The 21295-nt window shown below is 38.2% G+C and overlaps 1 protein-coding gene across 5 annotated transcripts in view; it reads left to right on the forward strand.

Annotated features, from left to right (window-relative positions):
* The window catches only part of aplp2 (amyloid beta (A4) precursor-like protein 2), an 83453-nt gene that overhangs the window by 14810 nt on the left and 47348 nt on the right, over positions 1–21295 (forward strand). The gene's annotated exons all lie outside the window — the stretch shown is intronic.

Below are 21295 nucleotides of genomic sequence, written 5' to 3' on the forward strand. Positions count from 1 at the left end.
TTTCACCCTGAGCTCCACGCTTCATTCTAACAGTGTTTGTTCTGCAACCACGTATCTCCCGCCGTATCATGCATTCTCAAATTGCTTGGGTTAAAAGTGTACTAAGGCTATGTTTGGAATAGCAATGTACCATATTTTGCATGCTGTTTCTGCAGTGCACAGCACGGTATGCAAATTTTCTGTACCCATTTGATCTACTGGATTTGCTTTAATGTGCAGAAATACTTTGTGCAATACATTCCACTCCAATACACTTCACTAGCCATTTCAAGTGTGATAAAAACCAGGTATAAAATCACATAATTTTATACATTTTGTGATACGCGATTTAACAATTCATTCAATTTACGCTTCTTGAGATGCATTTACACCTTTTCTGTCATGTTGAAGTTGAATTATACTTTAACAAAAGCTTGCCCAACCTGTCTTCTGATTGGTTCTCTGTTCTGAAACTGACGTTGATGATCTGCGCTGCATGCAAAATTTTCATTTCTATGTTTAAAGGATTAGTCCATTTTCTTAAAAAAATCAAGATAATTTACTCACTACCATGTCATGCAAAATGTTGATGTCTTTCTTTGTTCAGTCGAGAAGAAATTATGTTTTTTGAGGAAAACATTCCAGGATTTTTCTCATTTTAATGGACTTTAATGGACCCCAACACGTATCAGATTTCATGCGGTTTCAACGTAGTCTCTAAACAATCCCAAACGAGGCATAAGTATCTTATCTAGCGAAATGATTGTCATTTTTGATGAGAAAAAAAAAAATGCACTTTTAAACCACAACTGCTCATCTGTCTCCGGTCACGTGACGTGCCAGCACGACCTCACGCAATACGTCATCACGTCAAGTGGTCACGGATGATGAATGCGAAACTACGCCCCAGTGTTTACAAGTCTGGAGAAACAGGACTGTTCCGACGTTGTTGTATGTGGAATGATACTAATTAATGTCTTTGTATCAGTTTATTGTTTAAAATGGTCCGCAAATGTGAGTTTCATATATGTAGAACGTGACCTTTCCACGGCATTACGCAATTACATGAGGTCGCACTGGCGCGTCACAGGACCGGAGATAGACGAGAAGTTGTGATTTAAAAGTGCATATTTTTTACTTTTCTTGTCAAAAATGACAATCGTTTCGCTAGATAAGACCCTTATGCCTCATTTGGAATCGTTTAGAGTCCTTTGAAACTGCAATTTTAAACTGCGTTAAATCTGTTACGTGTTGGGGTCCATTAAAGTCCATTTAAAATGAGAAAAAGTCTGGAATGTTTTCCTCAAAAAACATAATTTCTTCTCGACTGAACAAAGAAAGAGATCAACATTTTGGGTGAGTAAATTATATGGATTTTTTTTAGGAAAATTGACTAATCCTTTAATATAAGTGAGTTTGTCATTGTACTATTTAATTGTTGCGTATTTGTTAAAAATAATAAGGATTCAGTGGTGGGAACTGTGATAAACTCTGTAACCACCACCCTTTAAAAAACACAAATGTGATACAGATTTTGGTCAAACCGCCCAGCCAGCACTGCCACAGACCACACATTGTAATGAGTTCACGTAACAATGTAGCATTCCACAGTTTAATAAACATATCCACCCTAGCCAAAATGGATCCACCCTTGTACTTATTTACACTTTATCACTATTGATGTTCTCGTTGTTCTCAAAGTAGCAAGCTTGTATCGCACTGCTTGCTGATAAGTACGGGACATGGTTGGATGAGAGGATGAGAGAGATTGGTTCTGTCTGGCACGGTGAAGTGAGCAAAGGTCGTTTCTCAGAAATCCCAAGGTCTGTGCTTGGAGATTAGGCGTGCGAGCAGCGGGCCAGACGGAGCCCCTGCTGCTGTTTAATCCAGTTCCTTTAAATGCTAAGAGACAAGCAAACAATGTGAAAACAAGCACTCAAATGACTGCATTCACAGCAGTGTTCACTAAAACCCCAAATCTACAGTGCTTTGGGTTTCCCCGCTTAGACCTGTTGCAGAGAGCAGGGCTAAGAGTCTGCCGTTGTATGGTTGTTAAATGTATGCTTAAAATTAAATATGCCTTAACGTTAAACTGAATCAAAATAAGTTTTATTGACCGCATCTGTGGTATGCCTAAAAATTTATTTTGAGTTTGTTAATCAAGCAAAATCATAAATTATAGTAATGCATTTAAGAAGTCTTTGGGGTAAGACAATCCTGAAGGTTTAAAAGCATAAAAGGTCTGTATGCTGTTTAAGCTGTAAAGTCACCTAAATCTTCCTTTAATGGTGGGACTTTTTTGTAGGACTTCCAGGTTGTATGAACTTACCGTTTTAAGTGCATTACTGTAAACACGGCATTACAAACTGAGAGACGAATTCCAACAATAAAGTTAGTATCAAACAGGTTTTGAACACTCCCCCATCTGTCATTGGTTGGCCAAATAGATAGTCTCACCTCAAACTTGGCTGCCAGTGGTTGAACAAATATTTCTGTGCTGGTCTGTTTTGAAAGCACCACAAAGGAAGTCGACCTACCAATCGTCTGAGTTATTGTTATTTTTCCATGTTAAGCAGGAGAGCATGGATAAAAATGCACAGTGGTTTTAAAGGTAGCTGCACAATTATCCATGACTTGACCTGTGTCACCGAAGGAGCAGAGCAAGGATGTGCAAGGATTTAGAAGTAAAAGGAGAATCTCTAGTGAAGAAGCAGGATGCAGAAGGTGACAATCACAGAAACGGCATGAGAAAGATGGTGGAAAATGTTTGATACCCTTGAGGGTGTCAGTGATGAGTGCAGGGTGGGTGGTTGTCATGTTGGGACTGGTTTGGTTGTGGAAGACCGGTCACTGTTGCCTCCTGCCGGAAAACGTCTATTTGTGTCATCACATCTGGCACGGTGATGTCAGGACCGTAATCCTCTCAGAGACACGTGGCCACTAAGCCCGGATTGAGAGGGCCGAGAGATTTAGCCCGTCACATGGCGCAGAAACACGTGGGAGAAAGAAGCCGAGCAGAAAAACGAGCACTCATGCATCTGAAAGTATGAGAATCTCACATGACGCTGTGGGTGAAGATGGATCTGTCAGTGTTGGCTGTCAGGATGAGAACTGCTTTGTGTGAACCTGCAAAAAATACACAAGGCCACCACAGCTCACACTGGGATCCATCCTTTCCAAATGCCAGATTTAAAAAGGTCATAATCCACGCACATTTTTTTCTCTCTTAAGGTTTTCTTAATGGTTGTTAAAGTTACTGGTCATAGTTTACTTTTTGAAAGTGTGAAAGTAAAAGTGTGACCGACTGCTTGAATTTGACCTCTGCACTCAACCCATCCCAGTGAGTAGTGAACACACCCACTGCAAGTCATGAACATACACACACCCGGAGCAGTGGGCAGCTATCCCAACAGCGCCCAGGGAGCAATTGGGGTTAAAGTGTCTTGCTCAAGGCCACCACAGTCTTAACCTGCGGGGCGAGAGACTCGAACCGGCAACTTCTGGGGTACAAGCCCGACACTCTTACCACTAGGCTATGACTGACCCCATAACTTTCATAAACTAACAGTTCTTGCTCTTGTTTACGTTAAACCATGGTTCTCCAAATCTAACCCTGGAGGGCCAGAGCACTACAGAATTTACCTCCAACCCTATCAAACTTACCCACCTGTGATTTTTGTAGTGATAATGAAGACCTTGATTAGCTTGCCCAGGTGTGTTAGATGAGTGTTGGAGCTAAACTCTGCAGTGCTCCGGCCCTCCAGGGTAAGATTTGGGGAACCCTTTTTTAAACATTTACTGACTTGCTGAATCATGGGCATTGGCATACCAATGGGTTCACTACTAGGCCCAATAAAGTTTGTATTATTACCCACCTTTTTGCATGAAATGCGTCACATAAATTAAATTGATATAATCTGGGACATTATTAAAATTAAATATAATTTTCTGGTTTAAATGTTGGAAGGATGCAGGATGCATGCTGAGCTGTAGTTGTTACACACATCCTGGAACAGCACAAAAGTTGCTTAACTCACCCCATATCTATAAATGTACCAACTTGAACAATAGTCTTTTATTGTTTAAGAATATGTGTCTGTTCAAAATTATTTGACCATTGCATATACAAAACAAGTCTTTTGTTTCAGCTGAAGATTGCTAGTTATTGCAACAGTGTAATTGCAGCTAGTCATTTGCAGTCAGTGGTGCGTTTAATTTTAAAGTCGCGTGCATTCGATGTTGCCAATTTATTGCTGGTCTAAACGTTTTAAGCTTCCATCTAAGGAAAATGTTTAGCGGCTCGCTGGAATTTTTACTGCAGTAGATTGAGTGTCGTTATGAAACCGTATTTTTAGTCCTCTCAGCCGTTACGCTGAATTTTGAGAGGGAGAGCGTTCAGGGAGGCCTGTAGATTTCTCAAGCGCAGGAGTGATGGTGCTGTTTCTTAGCCCTGTGGCTTTCTTTTCCTCATCCTCCTTTCATCTCGTCTAGAATTCACATTGATTACTCTAATAAGGTCATGTTAGCTAGATTTGCTGTCAGATGGCTCTTGAGCTCCTTCATATCAACACCCCTGAGCAGTGGTTCGGGCAATTTCTCTTTTCTTTCGCAGACATTATGTCTCATGTTCAAGCATTTCTTCACTCTTTGTTTTTTTTTTATTGTAACTTCAACTTGTCTAGTAAAACCCCATTCTTAATATGAAAATTCAGCAGTTACAATAAAGTTGTGTTGTGAAGGCCCTTGGTGGGTGTGTTTGTGTATGTTTGTGATGAGACTTGTCAAGACGGAGTTTGTGTACGCAATGTGTGTTTGGCTTAAGGTAAGAGTCTTATGAATCTCTCTGTGTGTTTGAAATGTATGTCAATGAGTGCCGGAGGGGATACTGCTCCTGTTCTGGTCGTCTTTCAGCACCTCAGAGACACAAACAAACTCACTTAAGTCCTGTCTGTTAAGCCATGACACTTGGTTTTCAACACATGCATTTTATTGCATATGCGACAGTATTTTCCTGTGCCTAGTACTAAGACTTTAGGTCACCATAGCGTGCCAGACTTGAAAAGAGCTACTACAATGCATGCAACAATACAGAAGTCAAATGCAATCCCAAAAAGTCTTGTGAGAGCAAAGATATTTAATATTAACAAGTTGCATCACTGCTATTGCTATGAATAGGGAAGATTGCAGTGGTCAATATGGCCGCTCTATCAAAAGAAGTCCCACCTTCTATTAAAAAGAGCCAATCGTCAATAGAGGGTATGCATTGACGTCACTTTTTCACGTGACCATGCCAGAGCTCGCCCTGTTGAGTGGCAAAACATTCAACAAAATGGCTGTTATTCATTTGCGGCTGCTGCGAAAAACGGCAGTAAAACTGACTATTATCAGCTTAAATTGAATTTAGTTGGCCTTAACAGTGACCCTAACAACTTGCCAAACAACCAGCAGTCTGTGGACATTGGCATATGGCCAGACATTGCTTTTCCTGACATATGTTTGTCTTGTCTAACACTATTAAACCATCCCACCTTCTAGAACACAATCCTCATCTTAATGGATGTTTTTTTATGAAGGCTCACTGACAAAACTTTGCAATTACACAGAATAAGAATATTCATTTATGTGTATTTCATGTATTTTTTATATAATTTTTTTATCCCAAAATTTTACATACCTGACATATGGCTACTGATTTACTTATCCTTTGAGTGGCAAAACATTCAACAAAATGGCTGGTTGTTCTAGCGGAAGCCACGAAAATGTCAGTATAACAGACAATTATCTGCAAAAATTACATTTAGTTGCACTTGATAGTGAACCTAGCAACTTGTCAACCCACATGTGGTCAGTGGACGTTGGCATGGATGATCTATGTACTTCTCATTTCGGTGTTTTTTGGCAGTCTGTAAAACGATAACTCAGAATTCTTGTTAAATCTGTTAGTACATTCTATCGCACAACAGATTTTTCCAATTTAGACACATTTTCCCCGTGTTTTTGCTGATTTCACACTGTACACAAATTCTGCCGCTCTGTCTTTTGCCACTCAGTGGGCGTAACCGCAGTCATTTTCGCCGAAGGTGACGTCATGTGCATACCCTCTATTGTTAAAGAGTGATACCTTCTGCGGGAGGGGCTTTGTACAGACTCGCCATTTTTTGTGACAATCCTTGCGATTGTTTGCGTATGCTCAGTTAGTATCGTCAGTCAGTTTGACCACGACTTTAAAGGTCACGTTCTTCCTGACAGAATTCCCCTTTCAAAGCCTACAGCGAACGGTCGATTTGGACTACAGCCCTCTACTTCCCAATTGAATGATGTCAATAAAACAGTTTTTGACTAAACTCCACCCACAAGAATACAACAGGCGCCAGCTTTGGCTCAAACGGCTCTGATAAGCTAAGCTGCTGTCAAATCACAACACACTAAACAAGCTACACAATCAGAACTCTTTACGTATTTCTGAAGGAGGGACAAGGAAGACATAAGTTCGTTTTTAGATCAGTGAAAATACAGCGCTATACAGTTAAGTAAATTGTGTGAAAAATACTGTTTTTATTTTATTTTTACACGTGAAACACGAACACATGTTAATATAGTGCATTGTAAACACAATCTAAGCTTCAAAACACAGAAAGAACGGGACCTTTATAAAGACTGGTGAAAGTGAAATCTTGATTTTAATATTTTGTTGAATACTAAAAACGCATCAAGTTGTGTGCTGCATATTTTTGTTTATTTGAGCATAATAAGCTTAGCAATATGCTAACATTAAAAGAATATTCTAGAGCCCGACCGATATGCATTTTTTTGGGCCGATGCCGATACAGATATTACAGAGTAAAAAAAGACCGATAACGATATATCGGCCGATATTCATTATGTGCATATTATAGTACAGTACACATATACTACAGTATATTATACTACTACAGTACTGTACATAGAATACACTATATACATTAACAGAATATACTATATATGAATACTTTTTGCAATGATCACTCTATGATCACACCACAAATGTGGTGATCAAACACTTAAAATGACGTGACAAAGATATGTAATATAGGCAGGTGTGTTTTACAAGTTAACAATAAACTTTATTATCCAAAATGATTCTGATATAAGTGCACAAAACAGTAAATTTGACTTATTATAAATAACTTTAAAACACAAACAAAACAAAATACATATAACTTCAATGATTGTCAGTTTTGACGAGAATAATGTTATATTGGGCTTATTTTAAAAAATGGAAACTTATAAAGTCATTGTTTATTAGCTTTAGAGTAAGTTATGGACTTCACAAATTAATTAAAAACTTACCGTTAAGACGACAATGCTTGAATTACTGACAACATACTGATGTAGGCTAATGTTTAATGTACTGCACAACTTTTTTATAACACGAACCCACAGTGTTCTGCCGGGACTTTAAACTTTTATAAAACTAAAGCGTCTGCTCTCCGCCTCTTTTATTTAAGAAAGGGTGTAAAGTTGCGCAAGCTTATTTAATCAATTGCTTTGAAATGAGCATGTAACAGCACAAGCAGCTGTACTCCCACAGACTGCGCGTCAGTTTAAGCGTGTCCTTTCTCCGCCTCGCGTCATTTCTTCCGCTTGCGTTTGAAACAACTCGCAAGTGGACAAAAAAGACTGATTAAAACCACCAAATGTAAACAGGAATGTGTCTCTCTCGTCCACTTATAATCCAATCGACCAAAGCGCGCCTTAATACCAGGTGTAAAATGTTTTGAAGAAACCGCGTGACTGCCGCGGCCGCCATCTGAACTGAGAGACTGACTGAAGTGAAGGGGGTGGGGGATTGGCTGATGTCACTACAGTGAGTGACCTGAGTCGCCATTAGCAACCAGTAGGGCGCACTCTGCTGGACAAACAAGTACTTACATCTTTCAAAAGCATTTAATGTGTTCTGTAAGGAACGTTCATATCGGCTTCATATCTGCAGCTAATACGCCGATACAGATATATCTGCGACATGCTCATATCGGCCGATAAAATCGGCAAAACGATAAATCGGTCGGGCTCTAGAATATTCCACTTTCATAAAAAGAAAATCCCAATAATCCCAAGCTGTTGTGTGGTGGGCGTTCTGGCGCAATATGGCTGCCGTCGCATCATCCAGGTGGATGCTGCACATTGGTGGTGGTTGAGGAGGATCCCCTCTTCATATGTAAAGCACTTTGAATGCTGCAGAAAAGCACTATATAAATGTAACAAATTATTAATTGTTATTAATTTACTCGCCACAACGTAATTGAAGACGTTTTTCTTTCTTTGTTCAGCCGAGAAGAAATTTAGTTTTTTATGGAAAGCATTCCAGAATTTTTTCAACTTAATAGACTTCATTGGATCTCAACAGTTCACAGTTTCAATGCAGTTAAAAGTTGCAGTTTCAACGCAGCTTCCAAAGACTCTAAACGAATACAAACGTGGCATAAGGGTTTTGTCTAGCGAAACGATTGTCCTTTTCATCAAGAAAAATATGTACTTTTAAATCGCAACTTCTCGTCTTGCACTAGCCATGTGGTGTGACACGGCGACCTTTCGTATTATGCAAGTTGAAAGGTCACACGTTACATATGTAAAACGTACACTTTTGGATCATTTTAAACAATAAACTGACACAAAGACATGAATTTGTATCATTCCACATACAACAAAGTTGGACCGGTCCTCTTTCTCCACACTTGTAAACAATGGAGTGGTAGTTTCACATATGTCATGTGTGACCTTTCAACATGATTACGTTATAGGTAAGGTCGTACTGGCTAGTGCAAGATGAGAAGTTATAGTTTAAAAGTACATTTATTTTGGGGGGGGGGAATGATGATTGTTTTGCTAGATAAGATCCTTATGCCTCGGTTGGAATCGTTTAGATCCCTTTGAAGCTGCGTTGAAACTGCAACTTTAAATTGCATTGAAACTGTTGGAGTCCAATAAAGTCTATTAAATTGAGAAAAATCCTGGAATGTTTTTCTCAAAAAACGTAATCCGAACAAAGAAAGACTTCTTGGATGAAATGGGGTTGAGTAAATGATCAGGATTTGTGGAATATTCCTTAAAACTCTTTAGGACTCTTTTAGTTAGTAGTCTGGCCTTAAGTGAACATCATACAAGGAGCGCTAATTGTGTGCCCTGTAAAGGTTCCCTACTGTATGCAGGTTATTTTAAAGGAGTTTTTTTTTTAAAGTGTTCTTTTGTGCTTGTGAACATCAGAGATCCATTTGTTGTGGCAGCCATATTGTCCTTCTGTGATTTCTGAGGTCCGGACAAAACAAACATGTCCTGTTCCTCTCCAACGCGCTGATGTGACCTCTGCCGTAAAGCTGAAGGACTGGATCGCTCAGCATGCTGGGAAGAGTGTGACCCAGGGGCTTCCAGAGACGCATCCCCTTCACCTTTGACCTCTGTGAGCTCCCATTCAAACCGTGCTCTATTTACAGCACAGGGCAGTGGTATTTTACATCCTTTTCGGGTGAATGAGTTTCAGGGAATAAGCATCAACTAGTTTGCTTCAAAGCATGTTAGTATTCAGGTAGCTGTTAACGTCTTTGTAGTATTTAGCTTGCTCAACAATTCACTTCAAAATACTAAAAGTATTTTTTACTGGAAGAGAAAAACGATCATAGTAGATGAAGTTTTACTGTGAATCCTGTTTTGACATTTTTGCATTAAATCGGGCTTTATTATGTGTGTGTGGGCTTGTTTGCTGGACAAGGTGTGTTTCTTGGATACTTCTGCGTTGACAATTTTAGGTGTCCTAGCTTGTCTTGGCTTTAGGGAAATGCAGCTGGGATTGTAATGTTCTCGAATCCTGCCAGATATACATCTACAAATTACTGATGATCTCTCTCGCTGTCTCCCTCTTTCTCTATCTCCCCCTCTTTCTTTCTCTTGTCTTTTGTGTGAATAGCTCAGATGCCTCTAAGGTGTTTCCATAGAGATGAGGACATTTGAACAAGTCGTCATTTATGTCAGCAGAACTCGAGCTCGAGAGCACACAGGTCTCTGATAGAAGCTCTCACTAACCTCATTCACACAGCACTTTGGTCCCGGAAAATTTTCGTAAAATTGGCAGAGAATTGGCAGCTTCTGTGTGAACACAAACACGTCCCATAAATGTTCTGGGATTGTTCCCGTAAAGAGGACCTAGTAACATTCCCCAAAAAGAACAAGATGCAGAAACAATGCCATACAAGCCATGTAATACGTCGCACTTACATTTAATAAAACGGCATATGATCAAAATAAAATCCAAATTTTTCAATAATTCAAGATTTTCTACCTTGTTTTTTAAAATGTATAGCTGAACAACATGCAAGCTGGCTGGAAAGTTTCGACTGACCTCATTGTACATTTTTTGGCAGAGCAGAAGTCGGTCATAACAGACCATACCGATATAAACAGTATTGTATCTTGCTGGGGAAAATCCCAATGTATTACAAAAACTCGATATATGGCCCAGCCTTAATTTGAAGTGCCCTTCATAGGCAGCAACTTTGCACTGTACAGTATGCCTGAGTTTTTGTGTTGCACTATTCTGCCTAAGTAGACCCCTCATCCAGTCACAGGTTAATCATGTTTGCAAAAAAAACTTGTTTCATAACAACAGTGCATTGTTCGTTCAAGATGTAATTATGTTTGCACGAAACTGGGGTGAAATCTGAGATTTTGGATAATACACTTCCTCTCAAATCATGACTGCAGACCTGTAATAGAATAAACCATTGTACTGCGCACATGCGTGTGAATGATGATTTCTGTCAAATAATGCTGAGATTATACAATCATGTGATGTCCAGGACTTTTGGGGCTTTGCACTGTTTCGTGATAGACCTTTTACTCTTGTACTTTTCCACTGTGTGTGTGTGTGTGTGGCCGCAGAGGTACAGTACATTGCCAGACCTCCTGTGATGAAGGACTAAGACTAATGGGGTAGATCGACTGTAACACTAAGGAACTTTTTCTCACTCTCTCTCTCTCACACACACGCACACACACACACGCACACGCACACACACACACACACACACACACACCGACTATTATGAATACAGCTGTCTTTGAAAATGTCACGCGTCATACTGAACTGGTTTACACCCCTGTTGAGATGAGCTTGTGTTTCCTGTGACATTGGCCAAGTCTTCCTGAGGACGCAGATGATTTATGGATTTATCTGTGTGTTGTGCACTGAAATGATTGGGACAATTAAAGAAATATCTACTTTCATAAAAGAAAATTCTGATAATTTACTCACCCCCTTGTCATCTGAGATGTTTAGGTCTTTCTTTGTTCAGTCGAGAATTTTTTTTTTTTTTTTTAGAAAAACATTCCATGATTTTCTCCATTTAGTGGACTCTAATCGATCCCATTCAAGGCATTAAGGTCTTAGCTAGCAAAATTATCGTCATTTACGCAAATGTTCTTTTTTTACTTTTAAACCACAACTTTATGTATTGCACTAGCCGTGCGACTCGTCAGCGTGACCTTACGTATCATAGGTAGAAAGTTAATGCCTAATATAAGCAAAACTACCGCTCCAGTGTTTACAAGTGTGAAGAGAGAGGACCGTTCTAACGTTGTTGTATGTGAATGATACTAATTAATGGGTCTCATTCACTAAGCATGTGTACGCACAAATTTGTTCGTAAAATGTGCGTATGGACGTTTTAACTTACAAATGTATGCAAAAACGTGAGAACAACTTAGATAATACACTCAAAAAAATAAAAACTTTATATTTAATATTTACTTAAAAAAACTTCGTCAAGTGGGTTCCACATAGCTTTGTTAAGTAATGTCAACAAATAAAATGTAAGTCGTATTTACTAATAAAGTTTGTGTAAAATTGACAATTTGAATGTTGCATGGACTAAAGAAATCCTAGTAAAGTCACTATTATGAAACATTTAATTGATGACAAATAATGATTTAATAACTCCATAAAAACGAATCAATCAATCAATCAGAGTGCAGCTGCTCAATACAACCTTTATTTAATTACAGTTTATCAAACCTATCACAAACATATTTGAAATGCAATGTTACATTTCAAACCGTTTGTTGGTTTGTTTTGTTCTAAAATATTTCAGAACAAGTTCATTGACTCATATTTGGCCACTTATTACTCATGTATCTATCTAATGGTGGTACACTTCTGCAAGAGGGTGCCAGAACATTAATTTACCCATAATACACTGCAGCATCATCAGCCAATGAGATGCAAGTCTGTATTGGTTTTATTAATCTGTTACTTTTACGCAACAATGTTATATTGGCTGAACAAATAATTTTGAAGTAAAGCTGACAAGACGCAGTCTTTTGTTGAAAATACTAAGTTAAAGTAATTATATGCAGTTACTTGTGTTTAAGTAAAGTGAACAAGAAATTATTAGTAAAACTGACTCCAACCAAGTTCATTTTTTTGAGTGATATGTGCGCAATAATCATGAACAAGGAAAAAGAACCCTATAATATATATCTGTGTTATATATTATATATTTTTTTTCCTTGTTTATGATTATTGCGGATCTGTGGTCTAAGTTGTTGTTAACTTTGAACAAACTGTTGCCAATAAATAGCATAAATGTAAAATCTACAGTAAGTAACTGGCAGCTAGTTGCCAGTAATACCCAGTAATACTGTAATTTCTACAGAAATTTTTTACAGTGTAGCGATCATGTGCGATGCTGATGATGTACTGAACATATAGACGCACATATATTTCATCGGACGCACGTGCTGTGACGCGATTAGAACGTCTGAGCAGAACTTTACTTCCGGTCTCTGTTTTTTTTAAATGGTCTGACTAGTTTCTAAACTGAACTCTTGAACAAATACCTTCTTGAAAATAACAAATGTTTTGGTTTCCTAAAGACGAAGTAAAATGGCGATCATGGACTAAGATTGCATAAATTATATAATACACACTTTTGGTATGCTTTAGCTATTATTTGAACTAAGGTAATCTACTTGTTGTTGTTTTTTATCAGAAATGAACTACATTAAAAGGACTTTGTTGTTATTGATTCTTTGTGGAGTTTACCAGAAGTTACATTTGTTTCACGAAAGCCGGAACTAAATATATTTAATGTAAGTTAAATAAATAAATAAATATATAATGATGCAGTGACATCCATTTGTTTTGAATGACATTTAAGTGTTCATCGACATTTTGGGGCAAATTTATCCATGTGTTTGTGGTAGACAAGCTGAATTCGATTCTGTTTGCTCTTACCCGCGTACTTTACGAAGAGTTGTGAATTTCTCAGTAAGCTGAGGTTTGGTTTTTCTCACCCACACTATTGAATTCTGGGTTTTTCGCAGGTTTAGGTCAGCAAAACTGTCTCGTACCAGCAGGGTTTGAGAATCACTGACTCCTGTGGCTAAGACTGAAAAATTTTGCTTTCACAATCGCACACATCATCATTCATGTGATAGTTTCACAATCCTTCAAAGCTCTTCCTTTTTCTCTTCAGTGTGATTTTATTATTTTTTTTATGAGGGTTTTGGCTGTTTTTACAAAAGCCCACATGACTTTCCTTCACCTGTGACTCAGATCTGCTTTACTGCACAGGGTGACTGTGTAAATGGGAAATGTCACAATCTGACATCTTCAGTCCAATTTGGGCCAAGTTTGCAGATATTGTATCAACATCTGATGTTACAACACAACATTAATCATATGTTTGCATGCAACTGTATTAACTTAACTCTTTGAATGGTATTAACCCTTTAAATCAAATCTTGTATCACTTTAAAGTATTTTACAACTGGCTGGCTCTGTTATCCTGTTCATTACATGGCTACTTACTAAAATACTAAAATATTGTTTTGATATGTCTGGACAAAAAAGTCCTTTTAAAAAAACATAAAAAAATCTATTAATTTTGTGCATTTATAATAAATTTATATTATAAAGTATAAAACACGGCACCTGTCAACTCTCAGTACCTGGATGAGGCTTTGTTATTAGTTTCATGTGTTTGAAATGTTGTGTTGGCCAATCAGAATCAAGCATTTTAGAGAGCCATGTAATAAAATATATAAAGGTTAAAAATATTAAATGTGTTATGATGAATGTGTTACACCATATAAGAGTGTGTCTGGTATATCAGAATTAAGTAAACAACCTCAGACACCCAAACTTGTGCAATTTTTTTTGCGGTGTAAAAAGTGATCTTTTTGGCAAATGACGTCATTCTCCTGGGCACAGTCAGTCACAGGACAATGGGATGGTTTCACACACACCTTTGTTTCTGAAAAACAGGCGATCATTTGTGCCTGTTTGCTCAGACTTGATGTCACAATTATAAAGGTCAGGATGGAGAAGACGGATTGTTTAACCCTGTGTAAAGGACATATTCAAAGCATATAGGCAAATGCCTTTAGCCTTTCCTGTCGGGATCTGTGTGCTTTTTGTCACCGCAAAACTTCCTGATCAATAACGTTTACGGGTAATCACAGTGTCTCTGTAACGGTTACATTACCATTACACACAAAGCAAACCCAATAATGTGATAACCTGGAATTTTTCCATGTTTTGTTTTCATAAAATAACCAGAAAATAGATCCTAACATCTGTTGTATTTTACCTTGGCAGTCTCTCATCACTGTCATCACAAACAGGTGCCTGCGGTCACAGGAGATTTGAGTAGATTTATGTTGGGTTGTGTGCGGACAGACCGGCCGTTCTCTGTTTGGTCTGGTTCACGTCACCCCTGCAGTGCTCAGACAGGTTACAAGCTGGTTTAAAAGCCGCCCACAGATGGACACACATTGTAAAAGCCTCAGATTGAGGACATGTTGCATTGGGCGTAAAGGTTACTGTTTGTGTTATTTAGGAGAGTCACTTTTGTTGTTGCCCAGTCTTAGGTGTGGGCACAGTGTTTGGAGCCTGCTGGGTAGTTTTTTCACGGTTTATAACAGAGGCCACACATAAACGAATGGGACGGGACCTGCAGGGTTTTTTTCAGCCAGCAGCCTGTGTTATATCCAGATATAGCTCTACATATATTTGTGTGAGAGGAGAGCCACTACTAATGCAATATTTAAGCAAGAGGCCATGCAGTATTGTAGATAGAGTACAGTACAAGGTGTGATATTTTGTGTGGGTTTTTTAGGGATGTTAAAGTTTGGATGCTCTATTTAAACAGGTGACGAAAGCAATAAAGTTATATAGTTTGATGTATAAAATAATGCATTAAAAATGTGGTGAGGGATGGAATTGTTTAGTTTTTCAAGAGTCTCTTTTTTCCATTAAGATTTGCTGTACTTTATTGTCATGAAACAAACTCCACATTTTGCACCCATGCCACTTTTTCCCATTTTGATACCAGAATTCCTTATCCACCGAGTTGATCTCTCTCTTGCTCACTGTCTCTGTATCTTAGCAGTGATATTTTGCATGTGGTTGTGTTATGTTACAGGATATAAGTTGGATAAGGGTGCATATTGTCAGGTCTGTGTGAATATAACAGCAGTAATGCAGAACGCTCCGAGACGACAGAACAGGAAGTTCACCTCCAGTACTGCAGTTACATTTCCAGACAGTAAAAGTGTGTGTGTGAACATTTCTTTGTTGTGAAAGTGTGTGTGTGTAAACTTTCCAAATATGAATAAGCCGATATAAGAAATGAAACCGGTTGAGCGTGTTTTTATGTGGAATAAGTTCTCCCTTCCAACAAATGTGACCTCATTTACCACAAAGTCTCTCTTGTTCATGTTTGTCCACCAGTGACGCCACTTTCCAGATCTCCCTCTCATTAGCGCGCCTGTGTTTCATTCCAGTACTCCGACCTACTGCCTATTTCCCCATTCTGCTCTGTTGTATGTATTGTGATTTTAAAGCGACTTCAGTGGCCTCCGCACATTAGAGATGAGAGAACACACGGTCATCTACCTTCTATTGGGCGCCTTTATTTACACACCATTTCTGATTCTCCCCACAGGCCTCGTTCTCTTCTTTATGTATGTGTGAGACAGTCTGCAATGTGTGAGACCACTGGTTTCCATCTCTTCACTTACTGCTACACATGCACTTAAAGTTCAAGTTATTTGTTTGGTTACACTAGTCACTGTTACATGCCTTCTGCTTTCATTGTCTTGGTCCAACTGACCTTCCTCTTTTATCTTCTCACCGTTCCTCTCCTGTCTCACTCGCTTATCTTAAACTTAACAGATCTGTTCTTCGGTTTTCTCATTAGGTACGTTTACATGCAACCAAGTAATCGTATTGATGGCTCATCGTATTGAAAAGCCTTCATGTAAACGCCTTAATCAATACAATTGAGGTCGATTGGATGCAAATTTGGATCGTATTGAAGGGGGTGGTGTTCTCCAATCTGTCATCCGATCAGCAGGAGAAAAGTCTTCAGTATGGACCTGCAAACCGTTACTGTAGAACTTCATATATGCTAGTGTTTAGGCTGAAGTTCTCCTATTGACAATTACGGTTACGTTTTGCAGATTCACACTGAAAAAAAACTCACAACCATACCACTGAGAAACCTCCATTAACAATCTCCAAACAATTGATTATATTTGTCTGATACAGGCTCAAACATAAGATCTGCTCACACAGAGTTACTGTAATGAGCTGCTCTGAGAAACAACCAATCAGAGCAGAGCGCAACATCATTATTTATGACCCTTTCAAATAAGTTTATAATAGACCATTTCATTCTAAAGGTAAAATAAAGTGTAATTTCTAAACTTAATAAAGCCACATACCTTCTATAGAGATATCAGCGAACAATTGAACATATTTCAATGCATTCTTTGGCACCTTTAAAGCACTGCTGGTACAGCCATCAAAGTGCCACTTTTGTAATTCATCACCTTTCCATACATTTCAGGACAATTACGGTTAGACAAATAGTCTGCCGTGAGCGGCGTACTGATTATTATGTGTCATCCGTGAATAACCTTTTTGTGAGGACTATAATAGTTTTGTGCAATAAAAGATTATAGTTATTTAGCCTGCTTATTATCTGTCAGTAATGCAATTAGAGTGCAGGATCCATTTAAAAAACATCTAAGAAACCTACAATCATATAGGACTTCTTAAAGATTTAAAGGTTGGGTAACACATTTGATCCTGAAACATTTTTAGTTATGCTGGTTAAAAGTTATGCTCCTCACATCCTGATAGCAATCACTGTGTTAAGTTGTTTAAATGTATTTGTAGAAATGTATGTCATCTGTGAAAGGCGTAGGACCAAAACATTTTCAACCAATCATAGATTTCGGTCTGAACGGACGTTGCTTTGTTTGTCCCTCATCCATAAGCGTAATTTTGAATGCCCACCACGCAGCGAGTCCACGCAGACACCATACGTCATTGGCGCGTTCACATGCGCTCACCTCCTGTCTGTAAACAGCGAGAATGGCAAACTTTTCTGCTGAATTGACAACCTGCACAGGAGCCACAAAATAAAATGCATCTTTTATAACAACAACAGCAAAAACTGCCTGGAACAGCAACGAATAAAACCCCAAATGAACATCCCTAAATTTACTGCTTTACCACGAGATGCAAACAGCTGCAGGAGGCAAAGGGTCTGAAAGGGTCGTTGCACTGTTTATTTTGGTAAGGTAGATACGTGATATGTTTGTACTGAGATGGATTCAGATATTCTACTTTGATGAAACATTGTGTTGTTTATGAAATTTGTGTTCGTTTACGGATTAGCATAACGATATAGTTACTACGTCTACACAACGGAAAGTGTGCTTTAACTAATTCTGATGTAAACCAGTTGTTTATGTTGGTTATTTTGGAAGTGTTATTCACTTTGTACTGCAAAGTTTTCTCACTGGTGAATGAGACATGAGATGTGACCGTCTGATCTGTGCGTGTTCATGTGTTTGGAAAGATCGTGACTTTGGATGGCGATTTGACTTGAGGGTGGGATCGGGATTTCATTGCTAGGCGGCTACCGTTAGCATTTTTCAAAATGTGAAACCCTACCTTTAAGTCACCCAAAATGGTTGACGCTCCCAAAAAGCAAATACAGCAAAAAAAAAAAACACTTGCACTTGACTTGAACCCTATTTATTTGGGTTTGCATGAAGGTGAGTAAATGAGAGAATTGCCTTTTTTTATTTGGACTCACATGTCAACTAATTGTGCAGATATCCGTAGAGTAGTTTAACTCGATTACTCAAAATATACAGGAGATTAATAAGAGACAGTCAGTTAGATGAAGGCATGAGATGGTGGTAGACATTAATTGTTTTGGAAAAATGAAGTTGTCACATCTGTCGTTTGACTGTGCGGTTTATTGGGGCGTTCTTGCACCTCCTCTACAATTTTCCAATGTTTCTCTCTTTGCCCTTTTCTCTGTACTCTCTTTTTAACAGCAAGATGTTGTGTGTTTTGGCTTGGGTGGCAAAGCTCGGCCATGTCCAAACACGTTCTTGATCCACCGGTTTGTCGCTATGGGAGAGGGGTGTTCGGGGTTCTGAGTCTGTGACAACTACACGAGCAGCGTCACCGTTTTAATGTTTCCTGAGTTTGTGGAGTGTGTGCATGAGATTGTACTATTTAGTTTTGCTATTTGAATTCGATTCAATTTTTTTCCTGTTTTTAGTTTACTGAAAGACACCGTATGTACGATTTGTGCATTCAAATATCCAAAAACTACTAGCACAATTTGTTATGTTTTGTTCACATGTGCAGGGATGTATTGCCCTATGCAAAAAACAAGTATAACTCGTCTACATTGATTTATATCAGTTTTTAAATGTTTTTAAATCAATTTAGTTTTTTATTTATTTATAGATTACCATAATAGCAGATATGTCGGATTTCTCTTGTAGCAGGTGTGTTTATGCGAAAACGTCAAACTAAGCAAACATATTCATGAGAATGTCAGTGTTACACATCATTCAGAGTTCAACATATCTGTGACCCTTTCTTTGCCTCTCAATGGCACTGATGAAGGATTAATTTGCCATATTTTTTAATAGTGCCATCTTGATTACATTAATGGTCGAATCATCTTTTTTTCATCACAATCGAGGAATGTTTGTGTTGAGCTGTAATGACCGGCCGTTGCCGGGCGTAGCTGCTTCCTGTTTCAGGGAAAGAGGAAGAACATGGTAGTAAATGAGATTGTGTCCCATCAACAGGAAAGACAAAGGGGGACACAGGTCGGCGAGGGGAAACTTTAATGCTTTCATGGAGGTAGGGGATTTTAGTTAAGCTGGTGTTAAAACCAGTTTGGGTTTTTTTGGGACTTTACAAATGTGTTTCTACTCTCTGTGACAGTAATAACAAAAATCCCAACTGTGGCGTCTCTGATCGTGCCGTGTCCAAAACCCTCTGTACTGTGTATCAGGGCTATGATCAGTAAATGTTAAGCAGCAGGGCATTGCTTTAAGTCCCACTGATATGAGTGGTGCAGTGAAGCGGTGTCATCAGACCCAGCCATCAGCAGGAAATGATGCGTTTAAAGGCTGTCGGACATTTTCGCTTTAACCCTGGAGTGTTTTAAGAGTCATCCATGAAGGTCAATGTGCATTTTCTGAGGCGTGACCGTGTGCTGTGAACATACACACACACACACACACACACACACACACACACACACACACAGACATACGTACAGGACAGAAATACTCTCAAAGCAGTGAAGCATGTATGTAAGCAAGCAAACAAACAAGATCAAATTAAAATCATTTTAAGTGGACAAACAGTGATAATAGAGCATGTGAAATATGTCTAATGGAGCGTGCACACCAAAAGACAATATTCACATTGCGTTAGTCGCTTTAGATCTTTTGCCAGATTACTGTTCGCAAATAAAAACAATGCTCTTCTCCATTTTCTGATACAACCAGGTGCATCAAATGGGACTTGTCAATAAAGCCCTTCGCTGATTGGTTTATGCGACAACTCGCCATTCGAATTTACTGTTCTAGTTGGAATTTTTTTAACTTCTGCAGAAGATGCAATTGAGACGATTATTGAGAATTTGTGGCAGTTGCGTCGCCCAATTTCGGATCGTTCCCGTCACTCTGTGTGTTTTCTTGTCTTTGCTTTGACGTTGTAAGAAATCTACTTCTGGCTGCTAATCATTAAATTCACTTTTAATATGCACATACCATACGAGATATCAACGCTATCTCATGGAAATTAGTATGTATTTTAAAAGGTGGCTAATTCGTATTAATTTTACACAACCACATTTGTATCTTATTTACGATTTGTAGTCAATTCATGTGAATTAGCCAACATGTATAATATTTACGAATTCTCGTGAGCTCAAGGTCTTGGATTTTAACTCTTATCCCTCCAGCATTTAAAAAAAAATGTTGCGAGCCAGTGGCAGCATTTTTTTTCATGATTTTCCCAAAAGTTGAATGCCTTCCAGAAAATGTTTTTCTTTGATAAAATATATCAAATGAAAGAACAGACCCTCTGCTTTAAACAAACAAACAAAACAATGTTTCATCCTACCTTCATTAGTTCTCTTTTTATCACCTCTCAAATATGGGTAGGTTTATCACCATTTTTTTTTTGCAAAAAGCTGAGATAATTTTGATGATGATCAGATGCAGAATGATCCTTAAAACATGCACAGAGTTCTTTCTCTTTCATGTGAGGCAGTATTGCGGAAAGCCAGAAATTCTCGTCATTGGCAGGGAACCATTGTCTCTTAATTGACGAGATAACTCGTCACTGGCGGAGAAAGAGTTAAAGACTCAGTGACATCGAAATTGATGTTTGGTTGCATTTATTGCATTATTTTCTTCCACTCATACCACCTGCCACCAACTAGAAAACTTCAAAAATGTGTTGCAAATAGGGATGCTTAACGATTAATCGCGATTAATTGTTAGAAGAATAAAAGTTTTTGTTTACATCATATATGTTTGTAAACTGTGTATAATAACTTTGTATAAATAAATGTACACACATGCATGTATATGTTTTAGAAATTTTTACATGTGTATATACATTTGTATATTTATGTATAATTTATATTATGTATAATTTATATTATATATAAATATAAATACTTAATATATACATTTTTTTTCTTAAAATTATACATGAATGTGTTCATATTTATATATATACATATTTATTATACACAGTTTACACACATATGCGATGTAAACAAAAACTTTTATTCTGCTAACGATTAATCGCGATTAATTGTTTAGCATCCCTAGTTGCAAACTACGTTTTAACGAGTTGTGAAGAACACTTAAGCTCTTTTGGCTTTTTTCCGTTTCAATAGGAAAAAAGATCTTATTCACAATTTCTTTAAAGGCTTTA

Source organism: Paramisgurnus dabryanus, chromosome 9, assembly GCF_030506205.2.
Source record: "Paramisgurnus dabryanus chromosome 9, PD_genome_1.1, whole genome shotgun sequence".
Taxonomy (NCBI): domain Eukaryota; kingdom Metazoa; phylum Chordata; class Actinopteri; order Cypriniformes; family Cobitidae; genus Paramisgurnus; species Paramisgurnus dabryanus.